The 19,986-nt window shown below is 40.2% G+C and overlaps 1 protein-coding gene and 1 pseudogene across 2 annotated transcripts in view; one reads left to right on the plus strand and one right to left on the minus strand.

Moving 5' to 3' along the window:
* The window catches only part of LOC129526019 (basic proline-rich protein-like), a 328,162-nt pseudogene that overhangs the window by 126,186 nt on the left and 181,990 nt on the right, over nucleotides 1-19,986 (plus strand).
* Nucleotides 1-19,986, minus strand: part of CORO1C (coronin 1C) — an 84,592-nt gene that overhangs the window by 58,465 nt on the left and 6,141 nt on the right. The window lies entirely within an intron of this gene.

Raw genomic sequence — 19,986 nt, forward strand, 5'->3', positions numbered from 1 at the left:
GACTTCACTGCTAAAGTCTATCAAACATTTAAAAAATACCAAGTACTCACAAAATTTTCCAAAGATAGAGAAGAAGGGAACACTTTCAAACTAATTGTATGAGGCCAGTATTATCCTGATACCAAAACCAAACAAAGACATCTCAAGAAAATTACAGACCAATATCTCTTATGAATACAGATGCAAAAAATCCTCAACAATAACCAGCAAACGAAATCAAGCAACGCAGAAAAAGAATTAGAATTATACACCACAATCAAGTGGGATTTATCCTAGGAATGCGATGTTGGGTCAACATCTGAAAATCAATTAATGTAACACATTATATCAATAGAAGAAAAAAAAATCACACAATTATCTCAGACACAGAAAAAGCATTTGAGGCTGGGCATGGTGGCTCATGCCTGTAATCCCAACATTTTGGGAGGCTGAGGCGGGGGATACTTGAGGTCAGGAGTTCAAGACCAGCTTGCGCAACATGGTGAAACCCCGTCTCTACTAAAAATACAGAAGTTAGCCAGGCATGGTGGTGGGCACCTGTAATCTCAGCTACTCAGGAGGCAGAGGCAGGAGAATTGCTTGAACCCGGGAGATAGCGGTTGCAGTAAGCCGAGACAGTGCCACTGCACTCCACTCCAGTCTGGGCAACAGAGTGAGACTCTGAATCAAAAAAAAAAAAAAAAAAAAAAAAGCATTTGACAAAATTAAATACTCTTTCATGATAAAACACTCAAGAAACTAGGAATAGAAGGGAATTTCCTCAACCTGATAATGGGCATCCATGAAAATACCACAGCTAACTCAATATTCAATGGCGAAAGATGCCTTCTCCCTGAGATCAAGAATAAGATGAGCTTGTCCACCCTTGCCACTTCTATTCAGGATTGTAGTACAGGTTCTAGCCAAGGCAATTAGGCAAGAAAAAGGAGTAAGAGACATTCAGATTGGAAAGAAAGAAGTAAAACTATTTCTGTGTGCTGAAGACATGATCTTATATACAGAAAATCCTGAGGAATCCACTAAAAGAACTAGTAAGTTCAGTAAGGTTGCAGGATACAAGATTAATATATAAAAATCAATTTTTTTTTTTTTAAGATGGAGTCTTGCTCTGTCACCCAGGGTGGAGCGCAGTGGTGCAATCTTGGCTCACTGCAACCTCCGCCTCCAGGGTTCAAGCGATTCTCCTGTCTCAGCCTCCCGAGTAGCCGGGACTACACTGCACCCAGCTAATTTTTGTATTTTTAGCAGAGACAGGGTTTCACTATGTTGGTCAGACTGGTCTCGAACTCTTGACCGCAGGTGATCCTCCTGTCTTGGCCTCACAAAGTGCTGGGATTACAGGTGTGAGCTACCATGCCTAGCCGTATTTTTATAAAATCATAACAAACAATCCAAAAGTGAAATTAAGAAAACAATTCCACTCACAATACATCAGAAATACTTAGAAATAAACTTAATCAAGGAGATGAAAGACTCATACTCTGAAAACTCAAAATACTGTTGAAAGAAATTAAAGACACAAATGAATGAAAAGAAATTCCACATTCAAAAATCAGAAGACTTAGCATTGAGATGGCAATATTCCCCAAACTAAAATATAGATTTAATGCAATCCCTATCAGACTCCCAGAATAATTCTTTGTAGAAATGGATGAAGGGATTGATTGGAACTGCAAGGGATCCAAAAATACCCAAATGACCCTGGGGAGAAAAAAGAGAAAAAGTTAGGAAGACTCCTATTTCCTGATTTCAAAACTTACCTCACTACAAAGCAACAGTAATCAAGACTGTGTGGTACTGGAATAAGGACAGACATTTATATCAATGGAATATAATTAAAGTCCAGAAGTAAACTCATACATCTTTGGTCAACTGATTTTCAACAAGAGTGCCAAGACAATTCAATGGAAAAACTCTTCTCAACAGATGGTACTGGGACAATACGTAAAATAGCTAACTCAAAATAGATCAAAGACCTAGACATAAGAGCTAAAACTATAAAACTCTGAGAAGAAAACATAGGAGTAAATCTTCACAGCCTTGGACTGGGCAAAGGATTCTAAGATATGACACCAAAAGCACAAGCAACAAAAGAAAAATTAGAAAAACTGGATTCCATCAAAATTTATAACCTTTATGCCTCAAAGGACACTATCAAGAAATCGAAGACAACTCACAGAATGGGAGAAAACTTTTGCAAACCTTATATCTGATAAGACACTTGTATCTAGAATATAAAAAGAACTCCTACAATTCAATAATAAAAACACAGTCCAATTTAAAAATGAATCAAAGGGACTTGAATAGACATTTTCCAAAGAAGATGTACAAATGTCCAATACACATGAAAAGTTGCTGGACATGATTAATCAATGGAGAAATGAAAATCAAAACCACAATGAGAGACTATTCCATACCCACTAGGATGGCTAAAGTAAAAAATTCTGAGAGTAACAAGGGTTGATGAGAATATAGACAAATCAGAACCCTCATACACTCCTGGTGGGAATGCAAAATGTTGCAGCTGATGTGGAAAAGTCTGGCAGTTCCTCAAACAATTAAACAAAGCATTATCATAAGACCCAGCAATCCACTCCTAGGTATACACTCATAAGAACTGAAAACAGGTAGTCAAACAAATACTTGTACATGAGTCTTCATGGAAGCATTATTTACAAGAGCCAAAGGGTAGAAGCAACCCAAATACAGACTATCCATTGTATCCAATGGATAAACAAAATGTGATATTACCTGTACAACAGAATATTATTCAGCAATAAAAAGGAATGAAGTACTAATACATACAACTTGGATGAATCTTAAAAACATTATAAATGAAAGAAACCAGTCACAAAAATCGACATACTAATTTATATGAAAGTCCAGAATAGGCAAATCTAGAGAGACAGAAAGTAGATTCATGGTTACTTAGAGTTTTTTTTGTTTTTTTGTTTTGTTTTTTTTTTCTGAGATGGAGTCTTGCTCTGTTGCCCAGGCTGGAGTGCAATGGCTCAAACTCAGCTCACTGCAACCTCTGCCTCCCAGGTTCAAGCAATTCTCCTGCCTCAGCCTCCCAAGTAGCTGGGACTACAGGCGCCCGCCACCACGCCCAGCTAATTTCTGTATTTTTAGTCGAGACAGGGTTTCACCATGTTGGTCAGGCTGGTCTCAAACTCCTGACCTCAGGTGATCTGCCCACCTTGGCCTCCCAAAGTGCTGGGATTACGGGCGTGAGCCACCGTGCTCGGTCTATTTATTATTTTTTTAGAGACAGAGTCTCACTCTGCACTCAGTGTAGTGGTTCAATCATAGCTCATTGCAGCCTGAAACTCCTGAGCTCGAGCAATCCTCCCACCTCAGCCTCCCAAGTAGCTGGGACCACAAGCGTATGCCACCACACCAGGCTAATTTTTTTTTTGGTAGAGATGGGGGTCTAACCATGTTGCCCAAGCTGGTCTCTAACTAATTGCTGGCTTTAAGGAATATTTCCATCTCAGCCTTCAAAACTGCTTGGATTATAGGCATGAGCCACCATGCCTGGTGTGTTTCTTTTAAGGTAATGAAAATGTTCTAAAATTGACTGTGTTGATGGTTGCAGATTATTTGATTATATATATATACTATAAACCACTGAACTGTACACTTTAAATGAGTGAATTGTATAGTATGTGAATTACATCTCAAAACTGTTTTTTTAAAAAAACTATAAAGTACTCAGCATAGAATCTGAAGCATAGTACATACTGTCTAACAAATGTTGGCAATTATTATTTAAGAGCCCAGTAATAGCTTTTCCCTATCCAGGGAGAAAACCTAAGCAAGTCCCTACTGATTATGGGCTAAGAGTAGAATTTTCATATAAAAGAACCGGCACCACTTATCAAGGACTCTTTACAGAATTTTATGTTCTCCCATTTCAGCACGGTATTTCTGCAGTTTAATTTCTCTGCAAACAAAGGAAAAACCGGGAACTATCCCAAACACAAAAACTTCCTCTTCTTAAGAGAGCTGTCTGCATTGTCAAATGGTATTAGTGTTTTACCACTTTAAAAACTGTTCAGTTATAAACTTCCAAATTAAGATGGCATATCACCAAACTTAGGAGTTCTGTTATCAGCTATATTGTCCCAAACTGATCAAATCATAAATTAGATGACTAAAATGTCCCCCTAAAACTAAAGCATTTTATAAAGGGATCTAATTCTCAAAAAAGAAAAAAAAAAAGAGTAAATGAAAAAATCCTGAACTAACACAATAGGCACAAATTCCAAGGAAATACTAGGTATGATTTTAAATGTCCTGTCAGAGAGTGGTTCAACTTTGGAAAGGCTGCTTGCTCAGTAGGTCTTTTAAGTACAAGTTCTTAAAACAGCATAGGCTTTCCCTTGCTTGCAACAGTAAGATCATCTCAGTAATAAAGAGGAAGACGATGTAGCAGTAAGTTATTCACTAAGCAAATCAAAGGAATATTTACAAGTTTCAAAATAAACTTACTTTCAATGGGAGATAATGCAACAGAGTTTTTAACCTCTACAAAACATGGGAAATACAAACCTTACTTGTCTTTCTAAGATGTAATTTATCACTCTCCTCCTATTTTCCAATACAACAGCAACTAATCTAGAATGGTTTTTATTATAATAAAAATTGATACACCTTTGAGACAATGCAGGAATAGGTTGAGAACACAGGCTCAACTATGAGATGCTCTCTCTGGGCTTTGGTTGAAACCTCTATCTTAGAAACATGGACAATTGTCTCCCTCACCAAGTTTTCCAGGTGATACTGAAGGCCAAAAAGGAGGATTACGGGCTGCTCTGCCTATGGAGTAATCATTCTTTTATTCCTTTACTTTCTTAATAAACTTGTTTTCACTTTAAAAAGAAAAAAATGGATTACGGGACAGGTTTTGACTATCCAGCAACTGTCATAATAAATTTTTAATAAGGAGATAACACACTCCTCTTTTTATCTTCAAATAAAATGTAAAAGCTGATAACTAATATTCATAATACTTAACATCTAAGGAAACAAAAAAGTTAAAATTTTTCTTTTTTTTTTCTTTTTTTTTTGAGACAGAGTCTCGCTCTGTCACCAGGCTGGAGTGCAGTGGCACAATCTCGCCTCACTGCAACCTCCACCTCCCAGGTTCAACGATTCTCCTGTCTCAGCCTCCCAAGTAGCTGGGACAACAGGTGTGCGCCACCACACCCTGCTAATTTTTGTATTTTTAGTAGAGATGGGGTTTCGCCATGTTGGCCAAGATGGTCTCGATCTCTTGACCTCGTGATCCGCCCGCCTCAGCCTTCCAAAATGCTGGGATTACAGGTGTGAGCCACCGCGCCTGGCCTAAAATTTTTCTTACATGTTGGGTGAATATTTTAACCAAGAACAAGTAAAAATAAGGTCTACCTCTATGGTTTAAAGGCTTTATGTGTCAGAGAAAATTTGTACTCTTGCAACAAATCCTTCATCTTATTAGTCAGGTGATAATCCTCAACCTCTAGGAGAGTGTAAAGGCATGCTTCTTATAATACTACCATGTGAAGTTAAATGTACAAAATTTACATGCCAGGCACAGTGGTTCATAGTTGTACTCCCAGCATTCTGGGAGGACAAGGCAGGAGGATGACTTGAGTCCAGGAGTTCGAGACCAGCCCAGGCAACATAGCGAGACCCCATATCTACAAAAAATAAAAAAATTAGCTGGGTGTGATGTTGTAGTATACCCCTGCGGTCCCAGCTACTCGGGGAGCTGAGGTGGGAGGACTGCTTGAACCCAGGAAATCAAGGCTGCAGTGGGCCATGATCATGCCACTGCACTCCAGCCTGGGTATCAGAGCAAGACCATGTCTCAAAACACAAAACACAAAAGAAAGAAAAGGGCCGGGCATGGTGGCTCACGCCTGTAATCCCAGCACTTTGGGAGGCCAAGACAAGTGGATCGTCTGAGGTCAGGAGTTCGAGACCAGACTGGCCAACATGGCAAATCCCCATCTCTACTAAAAATACAAAAATTAGCTGGGCTTGGTGGTACACGCCTGTAATCCCAGCTATTCGGGAGGCTAAGGTAGGAGAATTGCTTGAACTCGGGAGGCAGAGGTTGCAGTGAACCGAGATCGCGTCACTGCACTCCAGCTTGAGTGACAGAGCAAAACTCCATCTCAAAAAAAAAAAAAAAAAACTTATCTTATAAGCTATATAGGAAACATGTAGGGTGTTAGGAGGAAAAAATGCAGACAAGACAGGGTATTTATATTGCAACAGCACCAAATAAAATACACTCAAAACACCTGAGTAAATGTTACATTTTCTCTATTCTACTTCCATCTCATAAAAAATGACAATTTTGACATTTTTCCTGTTTATTGAAAAGCTATCTGTTTAAAGATTCCAGCAGATGTACTTCTATGGTTCATACGAAAGGAAACACATCCTGCTAGGAACACATACAGGAAAACCCCTACTAGTAGCAAAATCCTGCTCAGCCCATTTGCTGAGACCATTCCAGGGCGTTGATTACTCAAGTGTTCAGTGGGCAGAGAATGCTCCCTCAGCCAGTGGCAACCACAAGACTCTAAAATGTCCCATTAGAGGAAAGACCATGTTTCCTCCAAGCCACTGTTACCTGTATGGCAGGTACTTTAATGTAGAAGAGATCCGATGTGTTATTTAATAGAAAAAGGCAGGTAAGACAGCAGATGAGGAGACAAATATCCTAAACTCAGTTATTTAAATGACAATGCCAACAGTAAAAAATTCCTTTTAAGAAGATGGAGGCCGGGCAGGGCGGCTCACACCTGTAAATCCTAGCACTTTAGGCAACTGAGACAGGTGGATTGCCCGAACTCAGGAATTTGAGACCAGCCTGGCCAACATGGTGAAACTCCATCTCTACTAAAATACAAAAAATCAGGTGGGCGTGGTTGCAGGTGCCTGTAATCCCAGCTACTCAGGAGGCTGAGGCACGAGAATTGCTTGAACCCAGGAGGTGGAGGTTGCAGTGAGCCAGGATTGTGCCACTACACCCCAGCCTGAACAACAAGCGAAACTCTGTCTCAAAAAAAAGGAAGTGGGAAATGTAATAATATATAAGCCTACACAGAATACACATTCATGAGAGAGCAGACACCCAAAGCAAATATAGGAGGTACTCTGATTAAATATAAAAATTTGGCCGGGCACATTGGCTCACGCCTGCAATCCCAGCATTTTGGGAGGCTGAGGTGGGAAGATCACTTAAGGCCAGGGGTTCAAGACCAGCCTGGATAACATAATGAGACACTGTCTCTAAGAAGGCTGATGCAGGAAGACTGCTTGAGCCCAGGAGTTTGAGGCTTGCAGTATGCTATGATCACGCCACTGCACTCTAGCAAGATTATGTCTCTTTAAAAAAAAAAAAAAAATCATCATTTCGAATATGAGATAGCTGAGCTTTTTCAAATTTTCTAAATTAAATCCAGCAGTGACACTCAAAGAATTTACCTAACGAATTGCATATTTCTACTGCATGCAACTCTTTAACAGATTCATACATGAGACAGTCCAAGAAAAAAAAACATGCCTTACCTATTTTAATAGAAGCTGTTTTTAAAAAAGGAAGAAAAAAGACCACATGCAACATTTGCTATAAAGCACAGCAAAATGTCAGATACACAACAGATCTCCTCATACACAGCAGTTTTGGCTGAAAGAGATTTGTATTCCACTGCTGATATGGACTTGTTGAAAAAAATGTTTTTTCTAGAAAAACTATTGACCACTTAGCATAGCCAACTGACTGCAAGTATGAATAGCCTTGATGTTGGTTCAATTGATTATGACACCAGGAATGGTAAAAATTAAGGGAAAAAAATTCACATGTATTATATAGCCTTCCAAATAGTTTCATCCCATCATTATTAATCCAGGTAACAGGTAAGATGCCAAGAATGACGCATACCAGTAAAAATGCATTTTGTTTCAATTCAATAACTCAATATCATTTAGTTTTTAAAGTTTCTAAGAATAAAGAGAAAACGCAAATAAGATCTACCAAGAAGCCTCCAGGCTCGGGCCTCACAGAGCTAGGCCTGGAGAGAGTTCCGAAGCTCATCAATTCCAGGCCCGTCACGTTTCAGCCTGAAGACGTATAACTCCTCCAAAGATAAAGAACTTCTGAGAAAGATGCAGTGACCCTGAACTACAAAGTACGGAGCAGTTCCAACTTTTCAGCCCATGAACTGTCATACTTTTCCAACAATCAATCCCGAATCATATATACAATTCAGTTTCTCCACGTCAGCCAACAATGGCACTTAGAGCTCTGTCCTGCGGGTGCTGCTTTGACAGCCCCCAGTCCAGTTGGCCAGTTTGTGTAACACTTTAAATGTGAAACTGCACTTTGCCTACACTTTATAAATATGAGTAAAAATGGAAAAATCAAAATACAGAAACCAGCTGTAGGCATTCAAATGTACTCAGACAAACAAGAGGGTATCTGTTATGACCAAGGAAGCAAATCTTACTTCTCACTGAAAATCCTTAGCTTAGCCAGAGGACTATGTGCTCAGTTGTCCAAGAAAAGAACAACCTGGGCCGGGCACAGTGGCTCACACCTATAATCCCAGCACTTTGGGAGGCCGAGGTGGGCGGATCACGAAGTCAAGGGATTGAAACCATCCTGGCCAACATAGTGAAACCCCATCTCTACTAAAAATACAAAAATTAGCAGGGCGTGGTGGCGCACAACTGTAGTCCCAGCTACTCGGGAGACTGAGGCAGGAGAATTGCTTGAACCCGGGAGGCAGATGTTGCAGTGAGCCAAGATCGCGCCACTGCACTCCTCCAGCCTGCAGCCTGGCAACAGAGCGAGAGTCAGTCTCAAAAAAAAAAAAAAAAAAAAAAAGAGGAACAACCTGAAAGAGCATGCATAAAACACTAGAAACACACACACACCCCAAGGATAGTATCTAAAAGGCGAGACATTACAGGTGCGGTGGTTCACACCTGTATTCCCAGCACTTTGGGAGGCTGAGCTCAGGAGTTGAGACCAGCCTGGGCAACATGGCAAAACTCCATCTCTACCAAAAATACAAAAAATTAGCCGGGCATGATGGCGCATGCCTGTGGTCCCAGCTACTCAGGAGGCTGAGGGCAGGAGGATAGCTTGAGCCCGGGAGGCAGAGGTTGCAGTGAGCCACGATCACGACACTGCACTCCAGCCTGGGTGACAGAGTGATACCCAAAAAAAATAAAAATAAAAATAAAAGATGAGGTATAATAAAGAGGTATCATACTTTTTAAAGTTTTCAAAGAAGAGCACTCGTATATTTACATTTTATAATCTATACTCATTTCAGGAACTTCTTACAAAGAGACTTGGTTGGGGACCACCTAAAGTCAAACCTAAGCACTCACTGGCAATGTGAAGCAGAAAGCAGTGAGCGCATTGCAGAGCGCAATGTGACACTATGAAAATGACTGCCGAAAATCAAGTCTGACAAGAAGTAAAATGAGCAGCCAAACAGCAACACATAATGAACCTGAAGACAAAAGATAAAATTCCTAAAATTGGGCTGGGTGTGGTGGTTCATACCAGTAATCCCAGCACTTTGGGAGGCTGAAGCAGGAGGATCCCTTGAGCCCAGGAGTCTGAGGCTGCACTGAGCTATTATTGCACCACTGAACTTGATCCCGAAAGACAAAGCGAAACCGTGTCTCTTAAAAAAACAAAACAAAACAAAAATTCCCTCACATCTTATTAAAGAGAAACCCTTTTATGAACTAAAAGATGCCATAATGAGGCCTGTAACTCACTTAAAATATAATAGAAATGACACTACAGAAATTTTGCAGTTACTAAAATGTGAGAATATATAAGGACTTCGAAATCATCTCTAGCTCTTCAATGACAGAAATATATATTTCTATTACAGAGATAATGTGCAAGGATGACATGTTTACAACCCTCCACATCTCCCAATTTTCTGCTTATCACCAGCATCTTTATAAACACAACCACCTCTTTTGGTCCCTGGAGCTTTGAAAAAGCATTGCTGAAGAAACATCCCTTGGGAAGACAAAGGCAGGCGCTACCTGACCCCCCTCCTCCCTCCCCCCCTCCCCCCCCATACTCGCAACACTGCAGAACCATATAAAATCGCCTGAGGCAGCAGCCATCTCCCTAAAGTGCACCACATGAGACCAGACTCAGAAGCTTAATTCTGTGTCTCTCTTCGAAGAGCAGAACACAACTCAAAGAGCCAAATTAATCCCAAGAGGTCTCACACCAACCGCAAAACTTTTATAGACATGAGTGACCTAGCAATCTCACTTAAAAATTAATCCTTGAGGCCGGGCGGGGTGGCTCACACCTGTAATCCCAGTACTTTGGGAGGCCGAGGTGGGTTGATCACAAGGTCATGGAGATGAGACCATCCTGGCTAACACGGTGAAACCCCATCTCTACTAAAAATGCAAAAATTAGCCAGGCGTGGTGGCACGCGCCTGTAATCCCAGCTACTCAGGAGGCTGAGGCAGGAGAATCGCTTGAACCCAGAAGTCGGAGGTTGCAGTGAGCCAATATCGCCACTGCACTCCAGCTTGGCAATAGAACGAGACTCTGTCGCAAAAAAAAAAAAAAAAAAAAAAAAATTATCCTTGAATATGTTTCTAAACATTCTTTCTATATTGATGACCTACTTTTCTTATCAACAACTGGTAAAAAACACACTGTGTATGACAGTTCAAACTCGTTAAGTCTGTTTTTCACTACTTAGTCATATGCAGTAGACAATAAAATTTTATTAATTCTTTGGCAATACTGTTATACCAGGAAATGAAATTACTGGATGCTCATATCTTAAAAAGGGATGGGGGATATTTTTATTAATAACTTCATAAGGCTAGTCACAGGCAAAACTAGGAGTGTCAAAAAACAAAATAATCACCTTCACCTGAAGAATTTCAGCCTTCCCTTTTTAACCCATACCTTGGGCAAGCAGAGATTAAATGGATTAAATGAACATGTACTCCTGACAGTGTTTCAAAGGAACATTAAGGAAGAGTAGGAAAACCTCTGGCTTGGATGTCAGACACAAATTTATCTTGACATAGTTACCTACCCAGCTAGATCATTTTGGTCCTCTGGTTGTTTGTTTCTTCATCTATAAAATGGAAGAACTAAAATAAATGATTTCTAGGGTCCTATCAGAGTCTACAGGAAATCCTTCTTTCACTGGGATAAAGTCCACATCCCCTCCAGTAAAACAGACACAACTCACTGCAAACCACATTACTTACTAACATCCACAGGGTTATACGTATTACATATATACTCAACTATGAATGTTGAATAGGTCCTTAATCCCAGTCATTCTTTTATTCAACAACTATTCACTGGGCTTTGACCATGCGCCTAGCACCATGCTAGACATGAGAGACACAACTGTGAGCAAGCAGACCTGGCCCCTGCTCTCCTGGAGCTTACAGTCCACTGCAGGAGACACAACACAATCAGATATTCATGCAAACATTAGCATGCCGCTGTGGCAAGTGCTGGAATGCAGAAGAACACAAGGTAACTGAGTCAATAATCAGGGACCAGAAGCAGTCAGAGAAGCGACGCTTAAGCTGAAATCAAAGAATGAGAAGTCAACTGGGCAATAAGAGAAGAAAAGTGAGTCCCAGCTGGGAGGAACAACAAAATATCAAAAGTCTGTATCAAAAGCAAGCACTTGTCAGAATCTGGACTACTCAGCCCACAGAGGCTGGAGCCCAGAGAGCAAGGGTAGAAGAGGCTGGGAGGTCAGCAGAACCCGGATCACAGAGGGCTTTCTAGGCCATGTTAAGGATTTTATCTGTACTTGCAGTCTTGGGAGCCATAGGAAATTTTTTAAGTATGAGTATGTGACATAATTAGATTTGCATTTTAAAAGCTCACGCTGAATGAAGCTGGAGAATGGATCTGCACATGGGAGCATCTGAAAGGATTCAGGGAAGCTAGTTAGGAAGTCACTGCACTTGTTGTCCAGGCCACAAGTCACAGTCCCAGTAGAAACAGAGATCATGGAGCCAAAAGACTTGAGGTCAACTGAATTTAAAACTGTTTTAGATATGAAGGGTGCATCAACAGTGATGCCTAATTTGACTCATGCAACCAGATGGTTGGGGGTGCCTTCCCACCTTCTCTTTGGTGTGGAGACTTACTTACTACCTCTTAGTAGTAGCTTCAAAAAGCCTTCTGTTGACAAGTAAGGTATCTGAAAAGAGTAAAACCATGGGAAAAATACTTTAAAATTTATTTTTTAAAACATAATTACCTTTCCACATTAATAATTGGATCCATGGCTTTAAAATTATGTACTTTTGCTCGCAAAAGTGTCTGGAGCTTGAAGAAAAATGTATTGAGCATGCTATTTGAAAATGAAAACTAGGCCGGGCACAATGGCTCACACCTGTAATCCCAGCACTTTGGGAGGCCAAGGCGGGTGGATCACCTGAGGTAAGGAGTTCAAGACCAGTCTGGCCAATATTGTGAAACCCCATCTCTATTAAAAATACAAAAATTAGGTCAGGCCTGCTGGGTCACGCCTGTAATCCCAGTACTTTGGGAGGCCAAGGCGGGCAGATCACAAGGTCAGGAGATTGAGACCACCCTGGCTAACACATTAAAACCCCATCTCTACTAAAAATATAAAAAATTAGCCAGGCGTGGCAGTGGGTGCCTGTAGTCCCAGCTACTCGGGAGCCTGAGGCAGGAGAATGGCATGAACCCGGGAGGCATGAACCTGGGAGGCGGAGCTTGCAGTGAGCTGAAATCGCACTACTGCACTCCAGCCTGGGCGACAGAGTGAGGCTCCGTCTCGGACAAAAAAAAAAAAAAAAAAATACAAAAATTAGTGGGGTGTGGTGGCACACACCTGTAATCCCAGCTACTCAGGAGGCTGAGGCAGGAGAATCACTTGAACCCGGGAGGCAGAGGTTGCAGTGAGCAGAGATCATGCCACTGTACTCCAGCCTGGGCAACAGAGCAAGACTCCACCTCAAAAACAAAAAGAAAGAAAGAAAAGAAAAGAAAATGAAAACTAACACTGTTTAAAATAAAAATCTCCCTATGTTTCCGGAATTTTCAGACATCCTATAGAAATAGGAAAGTATAGCGCTTACAATCTTACTGCACCTTAGGAAAAATAATTTTGTCTGCCTGATCCCTTTTGGTAAAATTAAAAATATTTCCTTATCAGCACATGCATCTTCTAAAGCGAAGGAAAAAAAAAAACAAAACTCTCAATATCAGTATCTACAATAGAGTACAAGAAACTAAGAATTTAACTCACTGGAGAAAATGTAGTTACTACCAAATACTTTAACACCATTCAATACCTTTAGAAGAAGGTCTCAGGTTCTTCAGGAAGAAAACAGCACACATTCAATTTCACCAATAAAATGAAAATATCTCTAGGGAAGTGAAGACAAATAAACAGGCCCACTTTCAGAAGGAAGCATTTGGGCTACATATTCTAAGAGCGAATACTCTACTACAAAAAGCTTTTATCAGCTGTAGCTGGTAAAACTGTAGCCCTAACTCTCCCAAATCCATTTTCCTTCCAAACTGTATCAAGACTTGAAAATTATAATCTTTAATTCTCTATGCTAAATTAATTGGACATCACAATAGTAACTAAAGAGAAATTATCTATTCCTTATGAAAGTAGGACAAATAATTTTAAGTAGAAGGCCAGCAAAAAGATCCAGGGGCTTCCTATCCCTAATACTTTTTTAAACAACTACATTTATGGTTTATGGTACCCTCAAAAAACTACCAGAAATAACACACACACGTATACACACAAATGCAATTACAAAATAATTCATGTTTTGTGACCACTTATCGTGAATACAATATAAACCAAAGTCTACAGTTTTTCAGACTTTAGTATGTATAAATGAACTCCTAAGCGATTAGATCATTTTAACAGTTGTAGTGGTGCACAATTCACCCTATCTTAACTTACTCGGTCCTTGTCAAATTCTCAAGTCAAATGAATTCTCAAATACATTAAATCCTTGGGGCTCCAGGAGTCACTCAAATGCCCTAAGGCCTGCCCTATGATTTCTCTGGTGCTGGGCAGGGCACACCTAGAGGTCCACTGCGGACAAACCTCCACCTTCACCTCCTCCTCCAGGGAGAACATAAGGCTATTTAATGACAATAGCGCATTAAAGGATGAGAAACTCAAAAAGAGAAAGATAGTGAAGGAAAACAGCTTTTTCAATGGCTACCTTAACTTTAAATCCCCTTGACAGAAATTATGGTTCTTGCCATATTTATCTTCATTGTTAAATGAAAGCATGCTTCCATTGGGATGTTACTTCATTGACTCTAAAGTCAAACTTGCTAACCAGGCCAGGCACAGTGGCTCACGCCTACAATCCCAGCACTTTGGGAGGCTGAGGCGAGAGGATCACTTGAGCCCAAGAGTTGGAAACCAGCCTGAGCAACACAGTGAGACCCCGTCTCTACAAAAATATTAAAACATTAGCCAGGCATAGTGGCGTATGCCTGTAATCCCAGCTACTCGAGAGGCTGAGGTGGGAGGATCACTTGAGCCTGGGAGGGCGACACTGCATTGAGCCTCAATCACACCACTGCACTCCAGCCTGGGTGACAGAGCAAGACCCTGTCTCAAACACTCATACAGACACACACACACACACACACAAACTTGCTAACCAGAGCTATAAAATACAGCCATAAGAAACCCAGGCTGCCAATAGTTTTAATTTATTCAAGAAATCAATTAAGTAAATTTGCGATGAGTACCAAAATGTTGTGTTATCCTGCTTTTTATCAGAACATATGCTTTAAATAATCAAAAGCCCAAAATTTGCTTTACTAATAAAGCATGTTTCAATAAAGGAATGTGTATGTATGTCTGTGTGTGTAAATTTACACATATAAACATCTTGCTAACATATTTATTTACAATAAAAATTATGAAGTTAGTTTATAATAACATAATAAGAATTTTTTTTTTATTTGAGATGGAGTCTCTCTTTGTTGCCCAGGCTGGAGTGCAGTGGTGCGATCTCAGTTCACTGCAAGCTCTGTCTCCCGAGTTCACGCCATTTTCCTGCCCTCAGCCTCCTGAGTAGCTGGGACTACAGGCGCCCGCCACCACGCCCGGCTAATTTTTTGTATTTTTAGTAGAGATGGGGTTTCACCATGTTAGCCAGGATGGTCTCGACATCCTGACCTCGTGATCCACCCGCCTCAGCCTCCTAAAGTGCTGGGATTACAGGCATGAGCCACCGCACCCGGCAAATATTTACAATTAGTAGTCCTAGGCCATAGAAAACATCTTTATTCCTTTCATCTTCTAGGAAAATGGAAAGACTGACAATATCACAAGTGTATCATGCAAAGTTGAAATTCAATTACTCAATTAACATTTATTGAGCAGCTACTATGCACCAGGCAATATGCTAGGAAATAGAGGCACCAAAAAATGTAAGATATCCTCTACCTTTAAGGAACATGGAATATAGCAGTATTATAAGGTGTTCACTTTCACAAACTAGAAAATAATTCTGTACTCAATCTCTAGTCATTTAATCCCAGATGTAATTAGTATTAGCATAGAAATCACTAACACTAGTGACACCCACAAATTACACTTTCACCTACCTTTATAACTCCATAACCAAACTATATTTACACTTTACTCTAACATATTGTATAAACGCATAACCTATTATCATCACTTTCCACAATCAGGGCCATCTCATCTACCCATCTTACACTACTCTTCCCTAATTACACCAGTTCTGAGTCAGCCCAGTACTATTAGGCACACCCTCAGGCAGGATCTCACTCCCAGTGTCCCACAAACACTGACTCTCCAACGCCTGTCTCCTGAATTCCCACAGAGCTCACAGTCTATACTGCAGAATTCACCATCAAAGAGTCATGTGCTTGAGGGCTGGAGGAGGCTTGTAATGTATTTTCTAAACTTTTACATAATTTAAAAGTAAATCAAAACATTAAGCTTGCCATAAGACTTTGTGAATATGAATTTTTTTAATGATACCAGAAAACTCAAGTCCCTAATATATTTTGCATCATAAAATGTTTGAATGAGAAGAGTTCTTTGAAACCAGTAGTTGAAACCCTTCACAGAGGCACTAACAGAATGGAGAGGTCAATAATTTCCCACTGTTTGATGAAAAAAGTGACTTTTTGATAAGTTTATAAAAGAATAGAAAAATAGACAGGACGAGTGCCCAGCTCTGGCCATTGTAAGATGCCCCAATTTACAATCACTACCATGCCCTGATCAACTTTCCAAAGGTCACAGAAACCAAGCCACTTTGCCAAAACCTAAGACCCTTTCAAGCTGTGAAGTTCCCAAACGGAAAAGGAAAAAAAAAGATCAGAAGTATTTTGAAAAAAATTTAGCAGAGTCACTGTTTTGGAGTAACAGGAAGAACCTTTCTAAAGCAGGCATGGTTTCTTCCTGATTCCAGGTATCAGGACTAGCCTCCTTACATGGGGTCTGCCTGACTTCACATGCCTCTGCTCAACTTTCCCCTTGAAACCTTGCTGTAATGACTGAATGCAAACATTTCAAAGAGACAATCTGTTTATCAGTAAGGAACCTCCTCTTTTAAAATATTAACATTGTACACCTCTAAAAGGGTTAAAGAACATGAGTGAAATGACATGAATAAAGCCTGTAGTCATCCCAACCCTGAATAACAGTGGTAGTCTAGCAGGGAAATGAATTTGAACCACGTGCTTTGCTACCACGATTTAAAGAAAGTGAGCTTAACCAGGGGAGTAGAAGCTTCAAATTAAGAGAGAGATGAAGGAGGATGAAGAACAAGGAGGGCCAGCACAGACCTGGAGGGCTGCAGTGGCATGAGACCCCTGGACGCCACACAGCCTGCACAGGGAGGCTCCTGGGGCATGGGGCATGAGTCCTTACTTCTCTTTCACATGACTACCAGCTCCCAAGATCCAGAATTCCACTATCACCATAAACAATTTCAAAAACTGCTGTGAATTAAACAGATTCCTTCAGTCTAGGCTGGGAACGTACCCACCACTTACAATGCTGAATCAACACAATAGATAGAAATTACTACTAGTAGATCTGAGTTCCAAATAACTGAGTTAGACTCTGGAACACAACCCAGTCTTGAGTTGGAGACCAAATGTACACACTGCCTGCCTCCAAAACAGAAATTTCATCTGGGCTCTTGCTCATTCACTTTCAGAGAAACACACAGTTCATAACCATCCTTTGAAGGTATGATATGTTATTTGTTCTACTTGATAAAAGTAATTCAGTCCACTGCACTCAAGACACTGTCATAATGCATAAAAAGATCAAACTAGCAGTCTTAGGGAGAAAAAAGAAGACTTCCAACTTATCTTTTCCTACAGTAGCACTGTAAAGCAACAGTGGCCCACAGAAGAGAGAGCCTAAAGGACAGTTACTCTATTTCTAAAACAGACAACGTGCATCTTATTAAATATCACCCCCAAAGAACTGTGGCCAGCCCTCATTGGCTCCAGCCTCTCTCTTGCTTGCCAAGAAAAACTAGGATGACATTGTTAAGCTAAAGATACTACTAACCACAAAATTAATTCACCATCTAGCTTCCAAAGTGACTAGTTTCCTAATAAATCCCTCTGCTTAACAGAGATGACAGCGCACGTTCACGTGTGTTCCTCAGTCCCCACTCCAGCCGCATTTGAGTTTTTATATTAATAAATCAGTCAATTCTTTAAGTTCCTAAGAATGAAAGGAATTAGAATCTTTAACTAGGAAAGAATGCTTGACCATTACGAAAAGGAATTTAAGTATCTTTCCTGTGAAGTAAGCAAATAATGGTGATTAAATATTTGTCATAAGGAAAGGATGCTTGTGAATTTTGTCATGCACCCCTATGATATCAAGAGTAGAAAATACAGCCTGACGGCTTCACTCTCCTAACACTTCCTTTCCCATGTGTGTCTACTATGGTCTCTCATGAAAAATCTACAGCTTTGTTCATCCAGAATGAAGGCCTCAGCAGTTGTTGAGACATGGGGACACACACCCAGTTCCACAATGGAGCAAGAAAGACTCTTACACCAAACCACCATGTGACCAGACTTGCAGTCTGTCTTGGTTTCCCAAAGACAGAACAACCACATTGTGAAACAATAATCAACCTTTGCTAATCCTAAGTGGTTTTCATTATGTCTGTTACAATCTATATATTAATAGTTCAGTACTGGGCCTATGTTGTTCCTGTCTAAACTTGGTGTTTTCAAATACAGACGGCCTACTAATGCCAATTTTTCTGGCAAGATGCAATGCAAGGGCACCTTTGCAATAATAATCGGTCTTCCGAATACAAGACAAATCTTTAAAACCACTGCTTACTAGTGCTCAGATTATAAGACTGAGGAAATTTAAAAGGATCAATAAAATACTGTCAAGGAGCTTTACATTAAAAATAGAAATCAAGTTTACCAAAGGTTTATCCAAGAGATATCATGTATTTTCAAGTTTCCTAAAAATGCATCTAAAAATCCTCCTAAAAACCTGGACCAAACTTCACAGTTTAATACATGCACAACCTGAATATGTGGGAAAAAGCAACAACAACAACAACAACATAGGTACATGCTACCAACTGTAGTGATTAACTGAAGAAAACTCTGTGAATAGGCTTGGTTTGCAGATCTGGCAAAAGAGCATGACGAAAGGCTAAGCAAATGGAACTGCTGCACTGGGTCAAAGACTACAAAGGGAAAGCCATGTCAGGTTCACATTGTTAAATAAAAAATCCACACTATACTATAAATTCACACAACTAACTATAAAAATTAATTCATACCACACAAAGGAAGAGGCAGTTAAGTTCCTGATCTTGGGTAAATCTGTCAAGCTCCTGCCACCAAAGTCTCCTCATCTGTAAAATGAGGAATAGACCAGCCCACAGTGCTTCCTGTTCTGGCTGTGATTCAGAGTCACCAGGGAACTCACACCCAGGCAGCTGGATTCATATAGGTCCACAGATGATCATCACAAGGCAGTCAAGAATGAGGACCTCTGTACCTGAGCAATAATCTCCCAAATCTCCCAAAATAATTTATCCTTTAAAAGATGGTGAGATACTGGTGCCAAATATAATCCATTATTCATAAATTTTTAAGAAGAAATGTAGATCATTGCCTGACCAAAGGGGAAAAAATATAACTGCCTTCCACATACAATGTATAGGCCTTCCTACTCCCATTTATAGTCTCTCTCACTCTGACCTTTGCATTATATTAATTACTCATTACTGCAGCAAACGGGAGGAACTGTATTTTTGTTATTAATGTAAGATCCAAATGACAGGCCTAATTTAACATACCATAAAACTATAGAGGCTCTTTTCCCACACAGGATGTTACACTTTATCACATTGTAACCAGAAGAGTTATCTCAAGCACTGCAGTGCAATCTCCTTCAAATCCTAAAAAAATCCATCTTTTGCCAGGAACTTTCCTTAAAATGGACAGACAGACACACAGACAGAGAGACTGAATACACAGACCTGAATAGAGAAGACTGTCTGAATAGACATTTCCAATTCAGACAGATGCAAAAACACTGGAGGTGTTTTTAAGACCGCCTTCCCATCCTAAAATCAGACATTTTTTGCCCTCTTCAGTGACTCAACTTTGATTCAAAGTCTAAAATCCTCAGGTGGGAGTAGGAATCCATACCCTTAATAGCTTAATGTCAGATGTAAAATGTATTAAACTTACTCTATTTGCTTCTCTGCAGTTCCATTCATTAACAGACATTTAAGAGTGAAGAGAGGGAACAGGAATGTATTCAGTACCTACTCTGTATTAGGCACTTCATATAATTTTCCTTGCTTAATCTTGCCAATGACCCTGCAAGGTAAGCCTTTTGCATCTCCACACTACAGAGGAGGAAAGTGAAGCTCAGGGAG

The sequence above is a fragment of the Gorilla gorilla genome, chromosome 10 (assembly GCF_029281585.2).
Source record: "Gorilla gorilla gorilla isolate KB3781 chromosome 10, NHGRI_mGorGor1-v2.1_pri, whole genome shotgun sequence".
Taxonomy (NCBI): Eukaryota; Metazoa; Chordata; class Mammalia; order Primates; family Hominidae; genus Gorilla; species Gorilla gorilla.